General features: G+C 42.4%; 27 non-coding genes across 27 annotated transcripts; all 27 read left to right on the top strand.

Moving 5' to 3' along the window:
• Positions 1 to 148: 148 nt before the first annotated feature.
• Positions 149 to 219, top strand: TRNAG-CCC. The gene has a single exon. It is a non-coding gene; the product is annotated as a tRNA-Gly (tRNA).
• Positions 220 to 300: 81 nt separating this feature from the next.
• TRNAG-CCC lies at positions 301 to 371 on the top strand. Its single transcript has one exon. It is a non-coding gene; the product is annotated as a tRNA-Gly (tRNA).
• A 911-nt stretch (positions 372 to 1,282) lies between these two features.
• On the top strand, positions 1,283 to 1,353 carry TRNAG-CCC. Its single transcript has one exon. It is a non-coding gene; the product is annotated as a tRNA-Gly (tRNA).
• A 152-nt stretch (positions 1,354 to 1,505) lies between these two features.
• TRNAG-CCC lies at positions 1,506 to 1,576 on the top strand. Its single transcript has one exon. It is a non-coding gene; the product is annotated as a tRNA-Gly (tRNA).
• A 687-nt stretch (positions 1,577 to 2,263) lies between these two features.
• Positions 2,264 to 2,334, top strand: TRNAG-CCC. Its single transcript has one exon. It is a non-coding gene; the product is annotated as a tRNA-Gly (tRNA).
• Positions 2,335 to 2,501: 167 nt separating this feature from the next.
• TRNAG-CCC lies at positions 2,502 to 2,572 on the top strand. The gene has a single exon. It is a non-coding gene; the product is annotated as a tRNA-Gly (tRNA).
• A 167-nt stretch (positions 2,573 to 2,739) lies between these two features.
• TRNAG-CCC lies at positions 2,740 to 2,810 on the top strand. The gene has a single exon. It is a non-coding gene; the product is annotated as a tRNA-Gly (tRNA).
• A 167-nt stretch (positions 2,811 to 2,977) lies between these two features.
• Positions 2,978 to 3,048, top strand: TRNAG-CCC. Its single transcript has one exon. It is a non-coding gene; the product is annotated as a tRNA-Gly (tRNA).
• A 167-nt stretch (positions 3,049 to 3,215) lies between these two features.
• On the top strand, positions 3,216 to 3,286 carry TRNAG-CCC. The gene has a single exon. It is a non-coding gene; the product is annotated as a tRNA-Gly (tRNA).
• Positions 3,287 to 3,453: 167 nt separating this feature from the next.
• On the top strand, positions 3,454 to 3,524 carry TRNAG-CCC. Its single transcript has one exon. It is a non-coding gene; the product is annotated as a tRNA-Gly (tRNA).
• A 167-nt stretch (positions 3,525 to 3,691) lies between these two features.
• On the top strand, positions 3,692 to 3,762 carry TRNAG-CCC. Its single transcript has one exon. It is a non-coding gene; the product is annotated as a tRNA-Gly (tRNA).
• A 167-nt stretch (positions 3,763 to 3,929) lies between these two features.
• On the top strand, positions 3,930 to 4,000 carry TRNAG-CCC. The gene has a single exon. It is a non-coding gene; the product is annotated as a tRNA-Gly (tRNA).
• A 167-nt stretch (positions 4,001 to 4,167) lies between these two features.
• On the top strand, positions 4,168 to 4,238 carry TRNAG-CCC. The gene has a single exon. It is a non-coding gene; the product is annotated as a tRNA-Gly (tRNA).
• A 167-nt stretch (positions 4,239 to 4,405) lies between these two features.
• TRNAG-CCC lies at positions 4,406 to 4,476 on the top strand. Its single transcript has one exon. It is a non-coding gene; the product is annotated as a tRNA-Gly (tRNA).
• A 170-nt stretch (positions 4,477 to 4,646) lies between these two features.
• Positions 4,647 to 4,717, top strand: TRNAG-CCC. Its single transcript has one exon. It is a non-coding gene; the product is annotated as a tRNA-Gly (tRNA).
• A 167-nt stretch (positions 4,718 to 4,884) lies between these two features.
• TRNAG-CCC lies at positions 4,885 to 4,955 on the top strand. The gene has a single exon. It is a non-coding gene; the product is annotated as a tRNA-Gly (tRNA).
• Positions 4,956 to 5,124: 169 nt separating this feature from the next.
• Positions 5,125 to 5,195, top strand: TRNAG-CCC. The gene has a single exon. It is a non-coding gene; the product is annotated as a tRNA-Gly (tRNA).
• Positions 5,196 to 5,362: 167 nt separating this feature from the next.
• Positions 5,363 to 5,433, top strand: TRNAG-CCC. The gene has a single exon. It is a non-coding gene; the product is annotated as a tRNA-Gly (tRNA).
• Positions 5,434 to 5,747: 314 nt separating this feature from the next.
• Positions 5,748 to 5,818, top strand: TRNAG-CCC. Its single transcript has one exon. It is a non-coding gene; the product is annotated as a tRNA-Gly (tRNA).
• A 167-nt stretch (positions 5,819 to 5,985) lies between these two features.
• Positions 5,986 to 6,056, top strand: TRNAG-CCC. The gene has a single exon. It is a non-coding gene; the product is annotated as a tRNA-Gly (tRNA).
• Positions 6,057 to 6,223: 167 nt separating this feature from the next.
• Positions 6,224 to 6,294, top strand: TRNAG-CCC. The gene has a single exon. It is a non-coding gene; the product is annotated as a tRNA-Gly (tRNA).
• A 168-nt stretch (positions 6,295 to 6,462) lies between these two features.
• On the top strand, positions 6,463 to 6,533 carry TRNAG-CCC. Its single transcript has one exon. It is a non-coding gene; the product is annotated as a tRNA-Gly (tRNA).
• Positions 6,534 to 6,700: 167 nt separating this feature from the next.
• TRNAG-CCC lies at positions 6,701 to 6,771 on the top strand. Its single transcript has one exon. It is a non-coding gene; the product is annotated as a tRNA-Gly (tRNA).
• Positions 6,772 to 6,938: 167 nt separating this feature from the next.
• TRNAG-CCC lies at positions 6,939 to 7,009 on the top strand. Its single transcript has one exon. It is a non-coding gene; the product is annotated as a tRNA-Gly (tRNA).
• Positions 7,010 to 7,176: 167 nt separating this feature from the next.
• TRNAG-CCC lies at positions 7,177 to 7,247 on the top strand. The gene has a single exon. It is a non-coding gene; the product is annotated as a tRNA-Gly (tRNA).
• Positions 7,248 to 7,415: 168 nt separating this feature from the next.
• TRNAG-CCC lies at positions 7,416 to 7,486 on the top strand. The gene has a single exon. It is a non-coding gene; the product is annotated as a tRNA-Gly (tRNA).
• A 405-nt stretch (positions 7,487 to 7,891) lies between these two features.
• Positions 7,892 to 7,962, top strand: TRNAG-CCC. The gene has a single exon. It is a non-coding gene; the product is annotated as a tRNA-Gly (tRNA).
• The last annotated feature ends 1,135 nt before the right edge of the window (positions 7,963 to 9,097 follow it).

Consider the following 9,097-nt stretch of genomic DNA (forward strand, 5'->3'; position numbering starts at 1 on the left):
ATCTAGTGTAGTGGTATCATAATACCCTCCCACGGTATTGACCGGGGTTCGATTCCCCGGATGCGCATGACCAGTTTTTGTCGAAAAGACCTTTAACCCCTCGGTTACATAGGGCTTTCATTACATGGGCTAAGATACTTGAAAGGGAGCGCATCTAGTGTAGTGGTATCATAATACCCTCCCACGGTATTGACCGGGGTTCGATTCCCCGGATGCGCATGACCAGTTTTTGTCGAAAAGACCTTTAACCCCTCGGTTACATAGGGCTTTCATTACATGGGCTAAGATACTTGAAAGGGAGCGCATCTAGTGTAGTGGTATCATAATACCCTCCCACGGTATTGACCGGGGTTCGATTCCCCGGATGCGCATGACCAGTTTTTGTTTACTTGAAAATATTTTCTTCGCCTGTGGTTAAAGTTAGCCTGTCGAAAAGACCTTTAACCCCTCGGTTACATAGGGCTTTCATTACATGGGCTAAGATACTTGAAAGGGAGCGCATCTAGTGTAGTGGTATATCATAGTACCCTCCACAATATTGACCGGGGTTTGATTCCCCGGATGCCCATGACCGTTTTGTTTACTCGAAAATATTGTTGTCGACAATGTTTAAAGTTAGCCTAGGATTCCCATGTTAAAAGATTCTTTGTAGCCTTTTCATTTGTAAGTCGAAAAGACCTTGTTAGCCTAGGATTCCCATGTTAAAAGATTCTTTGTAGCCTTTTCATTTGTAAGTCGAAAAGACCTTTACCCCTCGGTTACATAGGGCTTTCATTACATGCGATAAGATACTTGCAAGATAGCGCATCTAGTGTAGTGGTATCATAGTACTCTCCCACGGTACTGACCGGGGTCCAATTCCCTGGATGCACATGAACATTTTGTTCACTCGAAAATATTGTTCTATACAGTCTTTAAGGTTCGCCTCGGATTCCCATTTTAAAAGATTCTTAGTAGCGTTTTCATTTCTAAGTCGAAAAGACCTTAACCCCTTGGTTACATAGGGCTTTCATTACATGGGCTAAGATACTTGCAAGGGAGCGCATCTAGTGTAGTGGTATCATAGTACCCTCCCACGGTGCTGACCCGGGGTTTGATTCCCCGGATGCACATGACCATTTTGTAATTTACTCGAAAATATTGTTCTCGACAGTGTTTAAGGTTAGCCTCGGATTCCCATTTTAGAAGATTCTTGGTAGCCTTTTCATTTGTAAGTCGAAAAGACCTTAACCCCTCGGTTACATAGGGCTTTCATTACATGGGCTAAGATATTTGCAAGGGAGCGCATCTAGTGTAGTGGTATCATAGTACCCTCCCACGGTACTAACCGAGGTTCGATTCCCCGGATGCGCATGACGATTTAGTTTACTCAAAAATATTGTTCTCGACAGTGTTTAAGGTTTAGCCTCGGATTCCCATTATAAAAGATTCTAGGTAGCCTTTTCATTTGTAAGTCGAAAATACATTAACCCCTCGGTTACATTGGCTAAGATACTTGCAAGGGAGCGCATCTAGTGTAGTGGTATCATAGTACCCTCCCACGGTACTGACTGTGGTTCGATTCCCCGGATGCGCATGACCATTTTGTTTACTTGAAAATATTGTTCTCGACAGTGTTTAAGGTTGTTTACTTGAAAATATTGTTCTCGACAGTGTTTAAGGTTAGCCTCGGATTCCCATTTTAGAAGATTCTTGGTAGCCTTTGCATTTCTAAGTCGAAAAGACCTTAACCCCTCGGTTACATAGGGCTTTCATTACATGGGCTAAGATACTTGCTAGGGAGCGCATCTAGTGTAGTGGTATCATAGTACCCTCCCACGGTACTGACCCGGGGTTTAATTCCCCGGATGCACATGACCATTTTGTAATTTACTCGAAAATATTGTTCTCGACAGTGTTTAAGGTTAGCCTCGGATTCCAATTTTAGAAGATTCTTGGTAGCCTTTTCATTTGTAAGTCGAAAAGACCTTAACCCCTCGGTTACATAGGGCTTTCATTACATGGGCTAAGATATTTGCAAGGGAGCGCATCTAGTGTAGTGGTATCATAGTACCCTCCCACGGTACTAACTGAGGTTCGATTCCCCGGATGCGCATGACGATTTAGTTTACTCAAAAATATTGTTCTCGACAGTGTTTAAGGTTTAGCCTCGGATTCCCATTATAAAAGATTCTAGGTAGCCTTTTCATTTGTAAGTCGAAAATACCTTAACCCCTCGGTTACATAGGGCTTTCATTACATTGGCTAAGATACTTGCAAGGGAGCGCATCTAGTGTAGTGGTATCATAGTACCCTCCCACGGTACTGACCGGGGTTCGATTCCCAGGATGTGCATGACCATTTTGTTTACTCGAAAATATTGTTCTCGACAGTGTTTAAGGTTAGCCTCGGATTCCCATTTTAGAAGATTCTTGGTAGCCTTTTCATTTGTAAGTCGAAAAGACCTTAACCCCTCGGTTACATAGGGCTTTCAGTACATGGGCTAAGATACTTGCAAGGGTGCTTATCTAGTGTAGTGGTATCATAGTACCCTCCCACGGTACTGACCGGGGTTCGATTCCCCGGATGCGCATGACCATTTTGTTTACTCGAAAATATTGTTCTCGACAGTGTTTAAGGTTAGCCTCGGATTCCCATTTTAGAAGATTCTTGGTAGCCTTTTCATTTGTAAGTCGAAAAGACCTTAACCCCTCGGTTACATAGGGCTTTCAGTACATGGGCTAAGATACTTGCAAGGGTGCTTATCTAGTGTAGTGGTATCATAGTACCCTCCCACGGTACTGACCGGGGTTCGATTCCCCGGATGCGCATGACCATTTTGTTTACTCGAAAATATTGTTCTCGACAGTGTTTAAGGTTAGCCTCGGATTCCCATTTTAGAAGATTCTTGGTAGCCTTTTCATTTGTAAGTCGAAAAGACCTTAACCCCTCGGTTACATAGGGCTTTCAGTACATGGGCTAAGATACTTGCAAGGGTGCTTATCTAGTGTAGTGGTATCATAGTACCCTCCCACGGTACTGACCGGGGTTCGATTCCCCGGATGCGCATGACCATTTTGTTTACTCGAAAATATTGTTCTCGACAGTGTTTAAGGTTAGCCTCGGATTCCCATTTTAGAAGATTCTTGGTAGCCTTTTCATTTGTAAGTCGAAAAGACCTTAACCCCTCGGTTACATAGGGCTTTCAGTACATGGGCTAAGATACTTGCAAGGGTGCTTATCTAGTGTAGTGGTATCATAGTACCCTCCCACGGTACTGACCGGGGTTCGATTCCCCGGATGCGCATGACCATTTTGTTTACTCGAAAATATTGTTCTCGACAGTGTTTAAGGTTAGCCTCGGATTCCCATTTTAGAAGATTCTTGGTAGCCTTTTCATTTGTAAGTCGAAAAGACCTTAACCCCTCGGTTACATAGGGCTTTCAGTACATGGGCTAAGATACTTGCAAGGGTGCTTATCTAGTGTAGTGGTATCATAGTACCCTCCCACGGTACTGACCGGGGTTCGATTCCCCGGATGCGCATGACCATTTTGTTTACTCGAAAATATTGTTCTCGACAGTGTTTAAGGTTAGCCTCGGATTCCCATTTTAGAAGATTCTTGGTAGCCTTTTCATTTGTAAGTCGAAAAGACCTTAACCCCTCGGTTACATAGGGCTTTCAGTACATGGGCTAAGATACTTGCAAGGGTGCTTATCTAGTGTAGTGGTATCATAGTACCCTCCCACGGTACTGACCGGGGTTCGATTCCCCGGATGCGCATGACCATTTTGTTTACTCGAAAATATTGTTCTCGACAGTGTTTAAGGTTAGCCTCGGATTCCCATTTTAGAAGATTCTTGGTAGCCTTTTCATTTGTAAGTCGAAAAGACCTTAACCCCTCGGTTACATAGGGCTTTCAGTACATGGGCTAAGATACTTGCAAGGGTGCTTATCTAGTGTAGTGGTATCATAGTACCCTCCCACGGTACTGACCGGGGTTCGATTCCCCGGATGCGCATGACCATTTTGTTTACTCGAAAATATTGTTCTCGACAGTGTTTAAGGTTAGCCTAGGATTCCCATGTTAAAAGATTCTTTGTAGCCTTTTCATTTGTAAGTCGAAAAGACCTTTACCCCTCGGTTACATAGGGCTTTCAGTACATGGGCTAAGATACTTGCAAGGGTGCTTATCTAGTGTAGTGGTATCATAGTACCCTCCCACGGTACTGACCGGGGTTCGATTCCCCGGATGCGCATGACCATTTTGTTTACTCGAAAATATTGTTCTCGACAGTGTTTAAGGTTAGCCTCGGATTCCCATTTTAGAAGATTCTTGGTAGCCTTTTCATTTGTAAGTCGAAAAGACCTTAACCCCTCGGTTACATAGGGCTTTCAGTACATGGGCTAAGATACTTGCAAGGGTGCTTATCTAGTGTAGTGGTATCATAGTACCCTCCCACGGTACTGACCGGGGTTCGATTCCCCGGATGCGCATGACCATTTTGTAATTTACTCGAAAATATTGTTCTCGACAGTGTTTAAGGTTAGCCTCGGATTCCCATTTTAGAAGATTCTTGGTAGCCTTTTCATTTGTAAGTCGAAAAGACCTTAACCCCTCGGTTACATAGGGCTTTCAGTACATGGGCTAAGATACTTGCAAGGGTGCTTATCTAGTGTAGTGGTATCATAGTACCCTCCCACGGTACTGACCGGGGTTCGATTCCCCGGATGCGCATGACCATTTTGTTTACTCGAAAATATTGTTCTCGACAGTGTTTAAGGTTAGCCTCGGATTCCCATTTTAGAAGATTCTTGGTAGCCTTTTCATTTGTAAGTCGAAAAGACCTTAACCCCTCGGTTACATAGGGCTTTCATTACATGGGCTAAGATATTTGCAAGGGAGCGCATCTAGTGTAGTGGTATCATAGTACCCTCCCACGGTACTAACCGAGGTTCGATTCCCCGGATGCGCATGACGATTTAGTTTACTCAAAAAATATTGTTCTCGACAGTGTTTAAGGTTTAGCCTCGGATTCCCATTTTAAAAGATTCTTGGTAGCCTTTTCATTTGTAAGTCGAAAAGACCTTAACCCCTCGATTACATAGGGCTTTCATAACATGGGCTAAGATACCTTCAAGGGAGTGCATCTAGTGTAGTGGTATCATAGTACCCTCCCACGGTACTGACCGGGGTTCGATTCCCCGGATGCGCATGACGATTTAGTTTACTCAAAAATATTGTTCTCGACAGTGTTTAAGGTTAGCCTCGGATTCCCATTTTAAAAGATTCTTGGTAGCCTTTTCATTTGTAAGTCGAAAAGACCTTAACCCCTCGGTTACATAGGGCTTTCATTACATGGGCTAAGATACCTTCAAGGGAGTGCATCTAGTGTAGTGGTATCATAGTACCCTCCCATGGTACTGACCGGGGTTCGATTCCCCTGATGCGCATGACCATTTTGTTTACTTGAAAATATTGTCCTCGATCGAACCCCTCGGTTACATAGGATGTTCATTACATGGGCTAAGATACTTGCTGTAGTGGTATCATAGTACCCTTCCACGGTATTGACTGGGGTTCAATTCCCCGGATGCGCATTCTCATTTTGTTTACTTGAAAATATTGTTCTCAACAGTGTTTAAAGTTAGCCTAGGATTCTCATTTTAAAAGATTCTTGGTAGCCTTTTCATTTGTAAGTCGAAAAGACCTTAACCCCTCGGTTACATAGGGCTTTCAGTACATGGGCTAAGATACTTGCAAGGGTGCTTATCTAGTGTAGTGGTATCATAGTACCCTCCCACGGTACTGACCGGGGTTCGATTCCCCGGATGCGCATGACCATTTTGTTTACTCGAAAATATTGTTCTCGACAGTGTTTAAGGTTAGCCTCGGATTCCCATTTTAGAAGATTCTTGGTAGCCTTTTCATTTGTAATTCGAAAAGACCTTAACCCCTCGGTTACATAGGGCTTTCATTACATGGGCTAAGATACTTGAAAGGGAGCGCATCTAGTGTAGTGGTATCATAGTACCCTCCCACGGTATTGACCGGGGTTCGATTCCCCGGATGCGCATGACCATTTTGTTTACTCGAAAATATTGTTCTGGACGGTGTTTAAAGTTAGCCTAGGATTCCCATTTTAGAAGATTCTTGGTAGCCTTTTCATTTGTAAGTCGAAAAGACCTTAACCCCTCGGTTACATAGGGCTTTCATTACATGGGCTAAGATACTTGCAAGGGAGCGCATCTAGTGTAGTGGTATCATAGTACCCTCCCACGGTACTAACCGAGGTTCGATTCCCCGGATGCGCATGACGATTTAGTTTACTCAAAAATATTGTTCTCGACAGTGTTTAAGGTTTAGCCTCGGATTCCCATTATAAAAGATTCTAGGTAGCCTTTTCATTTGTAAGTCGAAAATACCTTAACCCCTCGGTTACATAGGGCTTTCATTACATGGGCTAAGATACTTGCAAGGGAGCGCATCTAGTGTAGTGGTATCATAGTACCCTCCCACGGTACTGACCGGGGTTCGATTCCCCGGATGCGCATGACCATTTTGTTTACTCGAAAATATTGTTCTCGACAGTGTTTAAGGTTAGCCTCGGATTCCCATTTTAGAAGATTCTTGGTAGCCTTTTCATTTGTAAGTCGAAAAGACCTTAACCCCTCGGTTACATAGGGCTTTCATTACATGGGCTAAGATACTTGCAAGGGAGCGCATCTAGTGTAGTGGTATCATAGTACCCTCCCACGGTACTGACCGGGGTTCGATTCCCCGGATGCGCATGACCATTTTGTTTACTCGAAAATATTGTTCTCGACAGTGTTTAAGGTTAGCCTCGGATTCCCATTTTAGAAGATTCTTGGTAGCCTTTTCATTTGTAAGTCGAAAAGACCTTAACCCCTCGGTTACATAGGGCTTTCATTACATGGGCTAAGATACTTGCAAGGGAGCGCATCTAGTGTAGTGGTATCATAGTACCCTCCCACGGTACTGACCGGGGTTCGATTCCCCGGATGCGCATGACCATTTTGTTTACTCGAAAATATTGTTCTCGACAGTGTTTAAGGTTAGCCTCGGATTCCCATTTTAGAAGATTCTTGGTAGCCTTTTCATTTGTAAGTCGAAAAGACCTTAACCCCTCGGTTACATAGGGCTTTCATTACATGGGCTAAGATATTTGCAAGGGAGCGCATCTAGTGTAGTGGTATCATAGTACCCTCCCACGGTACTAACCGAGGTTCGATTCCCCGGATGCGCATGACGATTTAGTTTACTCAAAAATATTGTTCTCGACAGTGTTTAAGGTTTAGCCTCGGATTCCCATTATAAAAGATTCTAGGTAGCCTTTTCATTTGTAAGTCGAAAATACCTTAACCCCTCGGTTACATAGGGCTTTCATTACATTGGCTAAGATACTTGCAAGGGAGCGCATCTAGTGTAGTGGTATCATAGTACCCTCCCACGGTATTGACTGGGGTTTGATTCCCCGGATGCGCATGACCATTTTGTTTACTCGAAAATATTGTTCTCGATAGTGTTTAAGGTTAGCCTCGGATTCCCATTTTAAAAGATTCTTGGTAGCCTTTTCATTTGTAAGTCGAAAAGACCTTAACCCCTCGATTACATAGGGCTTTCATAACATGGGCTAAGATACTTTCAAGTGAGCGCATCTAGGGTAGTGGTATCATAGTACCCTCCCACGGTTCTTTTCGGGGTTCGATTCCTCGGATGTGCATGACCATTTTGTTTACTCGAAAATATTGTTCTCGACACAGTTTAAGGTTAGCCTCGGATTCCCATTTTAAAAGATTCTTGGTAGCCTTTTCATTTGTAAGTCGAAAAGACCTTAACCCCTCGGTTACATAGGGCTTTCATTACATGGGCTAAGATACTTGCAAGGGAGTGCATCTAGTGTAGTGGTATCATAGTACCCTCCCATGGTACTGACCGGGGTTCGATTCCCCTGATGCGCATGACCATTTTGTTTACTTGAAAATATTGTCCTCGATCGAACCCCTCGGTTACATAGGATGTTCATTACATGGGCTAAGATACTTGCTGTAGTGGTATCATAGTACCCTTCCACGGTATTGACTGGGGTTCAATTCCCCGGATGCGCATTCTCATTTTGTTTACTTGAAAATATTGTTCTCAACAGTGTTTAAAGTTAGCCTAGGATTCTCATTTTAAAAGATTCTTGGTAGCCTTTTTATTTGTATGTCGAAAGGCACTTAACCCCTCGGTTACATTGGGCTTTCATTACATGGGTTTACGAGGGAGTGCATCTAGTGTAGTGGTATCATAGTACCCTCCACAGTACTGCCTGGGGTTTGATTCCCCTGATGCGCATGTCCATTTTGTGTACTTGAAAATATTGTTCATACCTTCCGTATTTTAAAATTATTTGTATACAAATTGTGACCCGGATCTCGCAGATATTTCTTTCTCGATAGTGTTTAAGGTCAGCCTAGGATACTAATTTTAAAAGATTCTTAGTAGCCTTTAATTTTAAAAGATTCTTAGTAGCCTTTTCATTTGTATGTCGAAAGGCACTTAACCCCTCAGTTACATTGGGCTTTCATTACATGAGCTAAGATTCTTACAAGGGAGCGTATCTAGTATAATGGTATCATAGTGTCGTCCCATGGTACTAACTGGGGTTCAATTCCCCAAATGCGCATGTCCATTTTGTTTGTTCGAAAATATTGTTCTCGACAGTGTTTAAGGTCGTTCTAGGAATCTAATTTTAAAAGATTCTTAGTAGCCTTTTCATTTGTATGTCAAAAGACATTTAACCCCTCAGTTACACACGGCTTTCATTACATGAGCTAGGATTCTAACAAGCGTTCATTACATGAGCTAGGATTCTAACAAGCGAGCTCATCTAGTGTAGTGGTATCATAGTACCCTCCCACTACTGTATTATTTAATTTTAGATAATTAACAGTTTTTATTAATTATTATTATTTATTCATTCTTGGCTGGCCAAAGACAATTTTACCCTTATTTTTTTTTAATAAAAATAATAATAATAACACATATTATCAATTTACAAAAAAAAAAAAAAAAAAAAAAAAAAAAAAAAAAAAAAAAAAAAAAAAAAAAAAA

Source organism: Cucurbita moschata, unplaced genomic scaffold (genome assembly GCF_002738365.1).
Source record: "Cucurbita moschata cultivar Rifu unplaced genomic scaffold, Cmos_1.0 Cmo_Scf00026, whole genome shotgun sequence".
Taxonomy (NCBI): domain Eukaryota; kingdom Viridiplantae; phylum Streptophyta; class Magnoliopsida; order Cucurbitales; family Cucurbitaceae; genus Cucurbita; species Cucurbita moschata.